The 13,818-nt window shown below is 39.9% G+C and overlaps 1 protein-coding gene across 2 annotated transcripts in view; it reads right to left on the bottom strand.

The window, feature by feature from the left end:
* MTNR1A (melatonin receptor 1A) overlaps window positions 1-13,818 on the bottom strand; it is an 81,363-nt gene that overhangs the window by 29,888 nt on the left and 37,657 nt on the right. The window lies entirely within an intron of this gene.

Below are 13,818 nucleotides of genomic sequence, written 5' to 3'. Positions count from 1 at the left end.
TCCCTTAGTGTTCCGCCCTCCAAATGATTTAGACTACAACAATGTGATACAACAGCAAAAAAAAAAAAAGCTAATGCTATTCTAGGCTGCATCAACAGAAGTATAGTGTCCAGATCAAGGGAAGTAATAGTCCCACTCTATTCTGCCTCAGTCAGACCACACTTGGAGTACTGTGTCTAGTTCTGGTCGTCACAATTTAAGAAGGATATTGACAAGCTAGAAAGTGTGCAGGAGGACAACTGAGATGTTCAAGGGTCTGGAAACCAAACCGTATGAGAAACAGTTGAGGGAGCTGGGTATGTTTAGACTGGAAAAGAGGAGATTGAGAGGAGATAGAATAGTCAACTTGGAATATCTAAAGGGCTGTCACATGGAATATGAAGCGAGCTTGTTTTCTCCTGCTCCAAAGAGTAGGACTTGAACCAATGGATTTAAGTTACATGAAAGGACATTCCCACGAAACATTAGGAATAACTTTCTGATATTAAGAGTTGTTTGGCAGTGAAACGGACTCCCTCGGGAAGTGTGAGGTATCTTCATTGGGGTTTTTTAAGTAGAGGTTGGATAGTCACCTGTCATGGATGCTTTAGCTGAGATTTCTGCATTGCTGGGGGTTGGACTAGATGGCACTTCAGTCCCTTCCAACTCTAAAATTCTATTCTACTGTGATTCCCATCAGCCCTGTCAGCATTGCTAATGGTCAGGGACGATGAGAAATGTAAGCCATCAACATCTAAAAGGCAAATGGTTGAGCAGGGCTGATCTGAACTGACTGATGGAAGCTTCCTTGGGTCTTCCCCAGTCCTACCTGGAGATGCTGGAGATTAAACCTAGGATGTTTTGCCTGAAAAATGTGTGCTCTATGATGGAGCTGTGGCCAGTAGGTTTCATGACTTGCCATATCCATCCCTTCATTGACTTGACTACATTTGATAGCTTGCCTAGACTCTGGCTCAAGCCCAACCCAGGAAGTCAATATTTTTTAAAACCAAAGGTCAGCAGCAATACTGCCCAATTAAATCCACCCACATGGGTCTCTCCCTTTACAAAGGGAGATCAGATGTCAAAGAGATAAACAACTACTTGACATTCAGAAGACATCTTAAGGCAGCCCTGTTCAGGGAAGTTTTTAATGTGTGACATCTTAGTGTATTTTTGGTCTTTGTGGAAGCCGCCCAGAGTGGCTGGGGAAACCCAGCCAGATGGGCAGGGTACAAATAAATTATTATTATTGGTGAATCCTCACCAATAAATAGGGCCACGACACTTCTAAACACACAAACCCCAATCTAAAGCCAGATCTGAATAGAGAGTATGATGAAACATTCAACAGAAGAGCTCACCTCCAACGCACTGCACCATTATTTCTTGAATACCCATTATTACACAGTTAAATGAGACAAATTTTAAATGAAGAAAAATTGAAAAGACTCAAGGAGAGTTTTGGCAGGCTGTTGTTAATTTCAATCTTATAGATTCTTTTTTTAAAGGAAAAAGAAAAAGGCACCAAAGAGGAAGAACAGATTGAGGAGCTTGGTGGGGATCCCTTCAAAATCCTGTCTGAAGATAAGTATACCAGCAGGACTGCACATATTGTGAATGTGTTCGGTGGAAAAATCCATAATTAAAGTGTGCATGTGTTAATTAAATATCACATGTCTATTTTGGGAAGGTTTGCTTCAATAACGATAAACACTTTTCTGAAAACCTCCTGCTATGCAGCTCTGCCATCTCCCAACCATAACTGAAGCACAGTATAGCTAAGACCGACAGATTTGTAAATACAAGCCTGAAATAGTAGACTATCGCAAAGATCAGCTTTCTTTTCATGTAAAATGTAACCCAGTTTCTTGCACATGTGACATTGATACGATTATGTCCATTTCTGATCAAACTGGCTCATGGCAACCACAGACTAGTGGCTCTTTTGACCCATGGGAACATTTTGATTTTTGAATAAGTGCTGTGGGTGCCATCTTTTCTGGTAACTTCATTCCACGCTCCCCTGGATTATTTTTCCCCACACAGAACGCATATGAACACACAGAGACACTTAGCTTTTCAAAGGGATCTACATAAAAAGTCTGATACTGTAGAATCAGTCTGAACCTTGATAAAAGCATATTATTTATGAAATTTGTATACTGCCATATACCCACAGGTGTCAGGGCGGTTCACAACATAAAACCACAAAATTATACCCACAGTCACCACACTGGCAACCCCTGGATTAGGAGAAAGAGCATTTCAACTCTATTTTTGTGTGTGCATGCACTGTTTAGAAACATATAAATGTGAAAATGTGTTTTCTGGGTTGAGGGACAAAGTCAACATTGCTAACATTTGTTGTGATGGAATACCTCCCGTCTCTTTAGAAAGGGTTTGCAGATTTGGCTAGCGCTTTTCAGCCCTGCAAGCCTCTTGTTTATCAAACATAAAACAAACCTTGTTATTTTCTTTTTGTACAACTTTGAAATGAATTTAGCTGAAGGGGATGCAAATCATTTAAACCAGTGGAAAATCATGACAGTTTTGGTTTTTTTCCTGGTGCTACTGATGTGCAAATATAGCACACTCCATATTAATGCAAATTAGTATGTATATAAGTGGGGGGAAATGAGTCTTTATGAAGAAAGATACAAGAAAAAAAAGTTAACTGCAGCTTTGACCATATCAGCCTTTAGAAACTTGGAGTGCAACGCTGAACTGTACCATGATGTTGTCAAGGTAACCCCACCTTGAAGAACATAAGAGACTCCCCCTGGGTTTAAATCGACAAAGAATGAAGACATGCAAGGGAGAAACAGAGTTTGCATCAAAAGCTCAAGCTTCGAATCACAATGGTAATAGCAGACACACAAAGCGGTGAATCAAAGTGCTGACTCAGCCACCTGCTTGTGCCCACTATTCCTCAGGAGGACTGCCTTTCTTTTCCAGTCTTAAAAGTGGCATGTGATGGTTCGTTCATTCTTTTTGCCTGCTTGTTGTGGGGTTGCCTTTTATTAAAGGAAACTTTTTTTTTTAAAGGAAATACAAGAACAGAGAAGGAGGTTTCTTGGTGGTATCACACAGGCTGATCCATCAGAAGCAAGCTGAAATTTGCAGAACTGGGTTGTGTTAAATTTCTCAGAGCTCAGCCTATAGGCTGGAGTGGAATAGGCTTGCTCATGGATGAGTGGGGTATAACACACACACACACAAATGAAATAATCATGTTTCTTTTTGGTTGGTTCGATTATGCTTGGAATGTGTAAGTGGAATGAGAATTAGAGCAGCATTATCTTACATGGCAGAATCAGAGCATTCCCTGGATCCCTGGCATAGTTTGCTTGCCATGAGCAAGATTTTCACATACCAGACTGAGGGCAGTGCATGACTATCAGCTGGAACTGTCCTATTCCCATAGCGACCTCACCATGTTTTTTTTAAACAATGTTCATTTAAAAAAGAAGAAGCCATAAGCACATATTGCACAGAGAGGTACGGGAGAAATAATTTAACTTTTTAAGCCACTGGACCTTTACACAATAGACATTCAATGGAAGATGTAGAGATAACTGGCTTAGTGCCATGTACATCTATCTTAAAAGACCCAGTTAATGACTATTGTGGGTAGTTTGACAAACTTGCTTATGGGCAGAACATTCTTATGACAATAGAGAAATAGATCCTTTCTACTTGTGTCAAATTCAAGCTGGAGCAGGCTGTGACCCAAAAGGTATCCAAGAAGAACTCAGGCCTTCTTTTGTAAATGAACAATACTAAAACGTTTTCCTTATTTCTACTAATGTGCCAATGACCTCATTCAATTCACATTTCCTTTTCCAGTGACAAGTATTATTTCCCATGACAGTGGGGAAAGCCGCATTCTGAGTTCTTGTTAATAGGGCAATGCATTAAAGCTTAATATTCATAAGTTTTGGGATGAGGTATTCAGAGTAATTTTTGATATTTTACATTTCAAAGTTGAACTGGATCTGGCTATATTATGTCTCGTTGGGGGCAGGACAAATATATGTATTGTCTGTAAATCACTAATGACCCATCTCCTCATAGCTGTGTGAATGGAGATAATAGCATTTCTATGGAAAAGCGGATGACAAGTTAACCTCCAAAGGTTCTGACAGCAGGATCTGCATGTACATGTCGGTTTATACGTTTGTATTTTTAGTGTAATATTTTTTAACTAAAATTTAAATATATAAACACTACAGCTTGGGAAATGGGTTACAGAAATAAAATGGCAACCTTAAAGGTAAAGGGTAAAGGGACCCCTGACCATTAGGTCCAGTCACGGACGACTCTGGGGTTGCAGTGCTCATCTTGCTTTAGTGGTGAGGGAGCCAGCGTACAGCTTCCGGGTCATGTGGCCAGCATAATTAAGCCACTTCTGGTGAACCAGAGCAGCACACGGAAATGCTGTTTACCTTCCCGCCAGAGTGCTACCTATTAATCTACTTGCACTTTGATGTGCTTTCGAACTGCTAGGTTGGCAGGAACTGAGACAGAGCAACTAGAGCTCACCCCATCGTGGGGATTCAAACAGATTACAGCTCAAAACTTGTTCATTTTTCAAAGCTATACTACACCAAGTATAAAAAGGAGCATGTCAACTTCCTTTTCTTCAACTTCAATGTAATCACACAGAATTATAATCATGTTGATGACTAGTAGAAGGTTCTGAAAGATGTCTTTTCCACATTCCCTAGATTTCATTTTCTTTGTATTCCTCCCCTTCCCCCATCATCTCTTTGATGCACAAAGGAACATTTTTTATTTGTGCTTGGAGAAGCTCCATAATTGTCAGCTGAAGACAGTGGTGCTATCAAAAGCTATTGTTCTAGATGTGAAACCAGTGATTAAGAATTCACAACAGCCAAGAAATAAAAAGGGATTGGGGTGGGGGAGTCATATCTGCTTTGCCCTTTTAGCCACACACACACAGATTTTACTGAGTGCTAAAGCAGTGTTCACTTGGACCTAGCAGGGGTTTACAATATCTCAACCTCTTGCAATGAATTGGCCAAGGAAGAGGGCTAGCTAGATGATCTATGCTCTATTTTTTCCTTTCCCCAAGTATTACAGTTCATTACAGCTTGAGTGCTGGGGAAAATGTGATATCCCTCCAACAAATGCATTAGTCAAGGGAAAGGCATTATCTCTCACAACAACTGACTCACAACTATGTATTCATTGCATCATAAAAATGATGATCTAGAAAGGACCTGAGTCCATATAAATAAAACATCACTCTGATTGACTGATAGATTTAGAGTTCTGCTGCATTTAATATTTCAGTCTGAAGCACTCCATCTGGGCTCTTGAATCCTTTCAGGCTTCATCTATCTCAAGAGACAGTATAAATATTCCTTACAGACTGTGGAAATATAACAGACACAGCATGTTTGGAAGTATTTTTTATTATGCCACTATATCTCTTACTATTGTGCTAAATGCATCCTATATATAGCAGTCTAGTAATGAATATTTGTGGACTTCATACTTCCATTATTTCTCTGATGAAAATAGGGATGTCCTATTCCATCATCATCATCATCACCATCATCATCATCATAACCCACCTATCTGACCGGGTCGCCCCAGCTACTCTAGGCAGCTTCCAACATATATTAAAAACATAGTAAAACATTTTTAAAAAAACTTCCCTACACAGGGCATCCTTCAGATGTCTTCTAAAGGTTGTATAGCTACTAATGTCCTTGGCTCGGGATTTGCATAACTCCATATCATCTAACATTTCTATGATGAAAATAGGGGTGTCCCGAGGAAAAGCAGGAGATTCCAGGATCAGATCAGAAACTGGCATGGCTTCTGCAAATCCAGGACAGTCCCTGGAAAATAGGGACACTTGGAGGGTCTGTTAGATATGCAATGTTAGCATAGTTTCTCTATGGGTGGTTTTTATAGGAGGGTATGAAGCTGTCCCCCCCTCTAACTTGCTGTTTTCTACACTATCTGGCAGGCCTATCGATGATGCAGGCCTAGCTAGCTCTTTCAATGAAATTACAGAACAATAAAGTGCTGCTTGTTACTTCAGTTTTGGTCATTTGCACTATTACCACTCTGTCCCCCATAATACAGATATCCATTCCTTCCAGTAATTAGGTTCTAACTCCAGATATGAATACAATCAAACTAATTATCCTGCATCTGGCATCAAGAAGACATGGTTTCTTCAAGATAAATTCCCAGAAAGCTTTATGAAGATTGACTTTATTTATAAATAGGGTTGGCTCAACATGGCTAGTTCAGACTAGAATATACTACAAATGAAACATCCTGGTGGCTACCTAAATAGCTCAGTTTTCAAAAGTGGAGCTATGCTCCAAGTGTTGAGTTGGAGATGCATGAACATCAATCAGTATCTCATCAGCTTGAAACTCAATGGCTTGCAGGTTACTATGTGAAACTGCTTCTGATGAAAAGTATTGCATTTGCAGTGATATAAGATAATATGGAAGCACCACCTGTGATATCATTCTGTCCATGATGCCCATTTTACGTATAATTCATAAACTGATGAGTATGCACATATTGATAGATGCTATACGTGGCGATTTGATTTCTGAAAGATTTCTGCTCTTTAAAAAAATCAATTTGTTAATAATAAAGGAAAGACAGAGACTAGCAGTCACTGAGTTGAGAACAAAACAAGCTTGTTCCTTGCCATCCTGTAGTGGAAAACTGCATACTATACATACAGCTTAAAATACCTGTAAATCACAACATACAGTGGTACCTTGGTTCTCAGACTTAATGCGTTCCAGAAGTCTGTTCCAAAACCAAAGCATTCCAAAACCAAGGCAGCTTTCCCATAGAAAGTAATGCAAAATGGATTAATCTGTTTCAGACTTTTAAAAACAACCCTAAAAGAGCAATTTAACATGAATTTTACTATCTAACAAGACCATTGATCCATAAAATGAAAGCAATAAACAATGTACTGCAGTCACACAATCAATCAATCAATCAGTAGCTGAACTGGGTTCCACAAAGTCACAAAAGCAAAAAGCCACAAAAAACAAAACGCATAATAAATAACAAAAAACAGACAGACCCCAGCGTAACACTCAGAATGGAAGTGTGGCACTCAAAACGGAAGTGCAGCTCTCAAATCAGAAGCATAACACTCAAAATGGAGCACGTTCAGCTTCCAAAAAAAGTTCGCAGACCGGAACACTTACTTCCGAGTTTGCAGTGTTTGGGTTCCAAGTTGTTTTGAGTACCAAGGCATTTGAGAACCAGGGTACCACTGTAGTATAGAGAATTCTGAAATTCCCTGCCAATATGAGCAATGAAACAACATTCAGCTGGGGTTACAAATCCTAAAAGCAGCTGAAGACTCTTCAGTAACACGTCAGAAATGAAAGCACTATTGAGAGTCAGGAGATAATTACAAATGGTCAGCAAACCAGCTTAAATACCTTCCACAGTCCTGATCTCTCCTTTACATTAACGACACTTGTGTCAAGGCTCTAGGGCATGTTTTACTTGCCTTTATGATACCATGTAGCCCTGCTTGTGGAAGTGGAAGATGGGAGGAGAGGAACCAATTGGTAGGTTGGACCTTTCTAGTTGCCCAGCAGCCCCACTATCAAACAACTGATGGTCCTCTAGCTGACAACTTTTCTTCTTTTTTATGGCCTTTTAAAACTGTATTAGTCATTAAAAGTGTTTATGGAAAGTACCTTTCCATTTTTAAAAACAGTGTTGAAGGCAGGTTGCTACAACATACCATAATTAAAAAACAGCAACTACAAAATAATAGAACTACAGATCAAAAGTCTGGAGCACAGAAAAGGAATATAAAATTAATGGGACCTACCTGTTTTTCTTCTTTCTGATAAAATACCAGTGACATTTTGACAGATAATAGTTTCATGCCCACACATACCTTTCTGTCAAGCTTTGGTATAGAAAAAATCCCAACACGTCAGATCATGGAATATCATTATGCATATTGCCATCACTCTGTCACTATTAAATAAAAAGGAATTGGCACAGCACCAAGGCTGGTACTATATTTCACTGTCAGCTGAATTGGTTATTTTTAAATAAATATTTCACCTTCCCACTCTGACCCTTTTCCAGTGACAAGGGAAGTCTTAAAGCAAAATTAACAGAACAACCCTGTAGTTGCCTACTCAGAATAAAGTCCTCATTTAATTCAATGGTACTTACTCTCAGGGAAATGCAGTAAATCACATTAAACACAATGAGATTTATTTATTTACTATATCCAAAGAGCTTAGCTATAGCAGATTTCCCCTCTCACTGAAAGAAAGCAATAAGCACTTTTATTAAGGTCCTGTCATAATAACACTATATTGCAGGTAAATTGAATTTGTTTCTATGTTTATGGCCAGAAACACCTTTTTACTGACAACATTTTGTTCAGGCAAAATACCACCCCTGCTTTATTTCCTTTACAGTCATTTGTTTAATTCTTAAGGGTAACACTTATTAGAAATATTACCACTGAAGAGGCTGAGGGAAACGGTTAATCATTGCTGGGGATTATGTTTTGACCTACACAATTTGATATAGCAATTTGACACATAAGCCATTTGGGGGAAATATATGTGAAGCTTACAGATGCAATTTTAAAAGACAACCCCCCCCCCGACTCCAGTCACAGTTAATAATGTGTAATTCTGTGTCCTTTGCAGAGAAATAATTGCCTCAGGAATGCAAAGGAGAAAAGTGCCAATGATTTGTTACTGCCCAGCCCCCACAAGCACTGACATCAAATCACAATGTCTGAGAAGCCCTCTTAACAATCAATCAGGTTCCTTTTCCTCACAAAGCACAAAATTCAATCCAAATGGTATCATTCAATACAAAAATTACAGAACAGTTTTCTAAAGCATTTTTCTTACACTTTGTGTAAAAGCAATGTGACTGAAAGAATGAAAACCAAAGCAATGGGAAACATTCAGGGCGCTATCTAAGGTCCTTTAGCCAGCAATCCTCAGACCAAAACTACATGTGACAGCAGCAGTTCTATGCCTTTACCCCATGGATGAGACACATTGTTGGACCCCCAGCTACCATTAGCCACTAGCCCCATGGTTCCCACAGGGGGGGCAATTTGGAAGCATGTTTAGACCAAGTTAATGGTCTTTCAGGCTTTCTCCACATGAATAGGAGTTCATTTTTTGAGTAATAAGAATTATATGTCATTGGGGGGGGGGGAATCAGGATTTTAGAGATGCTTAGGTGGGGCATGGCCAAAAAAAAGTTGGGAACCACTGCCCTAGCCACAATAGCTAAGAGGTCTGGGATGGGGAAAACTGTAGCCCAAGAGGGGACTTTCCTCTTGCCTGCCTTCTCCTGTGCTTCTGCCTCTTGTAGGCCCATTGCAACAATTTAAAGGGGCAATGGGGTGCACTGGCAATTCCCTGGGTGTCGATCTGGAATGTTCAAGTATTCAATTTTAGTTTCAGCTACTGCTGGTGACAGAGAAAGATAGGGTTTACAGTGGTACCTCAGGTTAAGAACTTAATTCATTCTAGAGGTCCGTTCTTAACCTGAAACTGTTCTTAACCTGAAACACCACTTTAGCTAATGGGGCCTCCTGCTGCTGCCGCACCACAGGAGCACGATTTCTGTTCTCATCCTGAAGCAAAGTTCTTAACCCAAGGTACTATTTCTGGGTTAGCGGAGTCTGTAACCTGAAGCGTCTGTAACCTGAAGCATCTGTAAGTCAAGGTACCATTGTACTGTATTTTTCCATGTATAAGATGCCCCCTATTTTGAGGGACTCCAAATTAAGAAAACACCCCTCAGCACTACCCGTGTATAAGGTGAGCCCCAATTTTAAACCTATTTTTTGGTTTTTTTTAAAAAAAAACTAGTCTTACACACGGAAAAATACGGCAGGTCCACATTTCAGGTCTCATGAACTTTAGATGTGCTGTCTTTGAAGTTCACTATTGACCTACCATCCACCATGATGATGCCTTATGCTATCTGAGATGGGAAAGCAAAGGAATGCTAGACACTCCAAAACTAAGGTCAAGCTAAATATGACATCATTCACACAATTGTCACTAAGCCAAAGTGAGAGACAAATGAACAAGCGGGTTGCAATTATTATATATTATTCACAGGTCTAGAAGGGTGAGAATAAATTGCTTGAGACAGGAGGGGGCAAGTCAGGTGCCAATGGAACGCTAGTAATCTCTCACCATGGTTAAGAGATTGGTGGGGGTTCAGATTCACTGGCTCCATGTCTTCTGATTCAAAATCTTTTTTCCTTTCTTGGCATACTTGAATCATAATTTAGAACAGGGATCACCAACCTTTTTGGGTGAATGGGTACATCTGGGAATTTTAAGAAAGTGCCCTGAGCACCAGTCACAAAATGGCTGCTGAGCAAGCATGGCATATCACAAAATGGCTGCTGTATTTCAAAAGTTGTCCCAAACACTGGTTAAGGAAAGATCTCTTACGTCAATATTTTTTAGGTTAATACTAGTGAAGATGCCATGCTAAACCATGGTTTAAACTGACAATAAGGGTGTTTGTTCAGAGAGAATAAAAGAGAAGACAAAAGAAGATAGAGCCTGTGGCCTTCTTTTAACATCTTAACAAACATTATGTCTGCATTGTAAAAACACAGTACTACTTAGCAAAGTAACTGGGGTATACAAATTCTTGAAGTGAGGGCAGTAGGTGTGGGAGAAGGGAAAAGGATAAAACAGGATTGAGAGAAGAATCTAAACATGTGCTAAGGAAAGCATATTACAGAACTTCCTCCCTTGTAGACTTAATTTATTATGATTCAAGCAAAGCTCTTATAAGACTAATTTTGCTTGCAGTCAAAGTATTCAGATTTGATAATCTTAAAAGTCAGCCAGAGCTATTCATTTTTAAAGAAGCAGATTAATGAAAATCTCATACTCGAAAACAGAATACTATTAAAACATTTTATTTAATTATTTTTGTGCAGAGATATGTTTAGGTGCCAATAACAGAAAGGATGACATAGTTAGAACTGGCACACAAAAAATTCCTTGGAGGTGTGCTGCTACAAAATCACTACCAGTGTGATCTTTGTATTCATCAGTACCAACAATTTGGAAATGTAATCACATTATGAGTGGGTAGCTTACAGCAATTATCTGAAACGCCTTATTGTTAACCATTACATTCCTAAAATGATAAACTTTGCTGTATCAGATTAATAGAATTGTAGGATTCCAAGAGTGTAACAGATATAATTCCAATGAAAATACTCCGGAGACGTTTTCTCTATAAAGATGTCAAGTGATTCAGAATGCACAACGGAATATACAATTACAGAAATAAAAATATATATTAAACTTTGAAAGGAGACACACATAACACAACCTTGAAACAAAAAATGGATTTCCTGCCTGAATTAAGCTATTTGATCTTTGCAATTAACATCTATTTAATTTCTTTAAAACGTAAACAAGAAGCCACGCTGCTCAATACTGATACCAGTGGGATGGAAACAGTAATAATAACCATTAATGAAACAAAAAGCAAGTTTCTACAACAGGCATAGGCAAACTCCGGCCCTCCAGATGTTTTGGAACTACAATTCCCATCATCCCTAGCTAACAGGACCAGTGGTCAGGGTGGGATGATGGGAATTATAGTCTCAAAACATCTGGAGGGCCGGAGTTTGTCTATGCCTGTTCTAAAAGTATCAAGAAACAAAGGGAAGCTAAAACTAGTCACTCATCAGAAAATCTGAAGTATCTAAGTGAAGAAGTACATAGTCACTTGGCACTGAAATGACAGCAAAGTTGGTATCTGACATCCCTGTGGGGAGCATAGACTGAATCTATAGTTGGAGTCTATCTGTCTCAATCAACTGAGTCAAGCAAGGGAAGGAAACTCTCTGGTTCTGGGAGACGGGGGGAAGGGGAGCCTGTTGCAGCAGGAGGGGGAGACATTGTGACTCTTCACCAGCATGTCTCATCTCTGCCTCTTGGCCTCCCTCCTTCCACTCTCCTGCTTCAGCTTCTGCATCTGATTATGGAATCTCTGCCACCAACTCTTCCAGCACAATAAGCCCTGTTATCTCTTCAGCTTCCAACACCTCCTCTTTCCAGTCTTCTCCCTCTTCTCTTTCTGACCACTCATTGTTTCCCACCAACACTCCCCTGGTCTTGAGCCTTCTTTCCCTGGCGATTCCCCAGCTGATTCCTCCCACCATTCCTCTGCTTCCAAACTGTCTCTGACAGGAGGCCACCGTATTGCATCCTTGGCCCCTGGCTTTCTTTCTCAAGAGCAAAATTGCTTCGCTGCCATCTCAGTGCAGCAAATACTTAAGTATTATGAAGTGATCTGCAATATTTAAAGTTACTTTCAACAGTCCTTGCTGGCAAAGCAGTACAGCAGCAGTGGTGCAGGCACTCTCCTGGGAGCGACCTCTACCACAAAGGACTCAATCAGATACAACATTTCAACATAAAGACCGAGCTTTGTGGAGGTCTTGTTTTTTATGGCACATTTGATTTCCAAATGGGTTATTTATAGAGCTGGTGAGAAGAAAACTAGCTGGCCATGCTGGAGCTGCTGAAAGCTATGTGTTTGATGATGTGACTTCTTTCTTAAGAAATCTCTTTTTCATCTTGAACAGCATTGTTTAATGATGTGTGTCACAACTCCATCACTCAAATAAACATACTGTGAGAAAAAATCCACTCACAGGATTCTATCATAACTGTACATATTTGTGCACGTTACTTAATCCAGAATAACTGCCTCTATTTTCCCACTCAATCATCAAACACAGACTCGTTTCACCCATAATTATGCATTATTCCCTTCTTAACTCTTTAATCCCTCTATGAGTACAACAGAGTCCTTAAAGATGTTATTAGTTAAATACTCAGCATTAAGGGATTTTGAGACTCATACTTTACATCTGGCTTTGGTTTATTCATTCAGGGCCTGATCTATTCAGGTAAACCTGTAAGAGATGTTGATGGCTTTGCCATTTTTTTCATGCAGTATGGGGAGAATAAAACAGCTTTTCTTAACCAAAACTGGTAGAAACACCCTCGGCCATAATTTCATAAGCGAGCAGACACACAGACATTGTGTGTGTGTTTCTCTCTTTCAAATATACAGAGATATTGTCTCTTGACTAGCAAGAAGCCCAGAGATGGATACTCTGATTCTTTCCTTTTGTTTTGCCTGGATTAGTAAAATTTGCAGGAGCTAATAGCTGGTCTCCTATGTCAGGTGTGAGGAACCTTGTCCCTCCAAATGTTACTGAATTACAACCCTGGAGGGCATGACCCATAGCCAGGAATGATGGGAGTTCTAGTTCAGCAGCATCTGGAGGGCCAAAAGTTCCCCATCCCTACCCTATGCAAGTGTTATCCCAAGCAAGGTTTAACATCTCTTGAATCCAGCCACTGTCCCACCAACCCTTCCCTCCTGGCACAGAACATGATTTGGGAAATGTCTTGTATCCACCTTTGTTGTCCCAAAGGGACTCTGTCCTCTCCCACTCATGGAATCCAGGCTTAGCCTGCAAAAATACCCTGCTGTATAAGGTGAAACAGCTACTTTAGGCTTTCTGTTAAACAAGTAATTTTGTGCTCCCCCCCCCCCCCTTTTAAAATCAAGGTCTCATTTCTGTATCTTTCTGGCACAAGTCTTAATAAATATACCTTAGCTGAAGCTGTCAGAAGATCCTGGAGCACTGAACACAGATTGTGTCCAACTCACTCGCCAAACTTCTGTTAAAGGTAAAGGTAAAGGGACCCCTGACCATTAGGTCCAGTCGTGGCCGACTCTGGGGTTGCG

Source organism: Podarcis pityusensis (assembly GCF_964106645.2).
Source record: "Podarcis pityusensis genome assembly, chromosome: 9".
NCBI lineage: Eukaryota > Metazoa > Chordata > Lepidosauria > Squamata > Lacertidae > Podarcis > Podarcis pityusensis.
The sequence above is the reverse complement of the archived record's forward strand: the minus strand, read 5'-3'. Positions and strand labels throughout refer to the sequence as shown.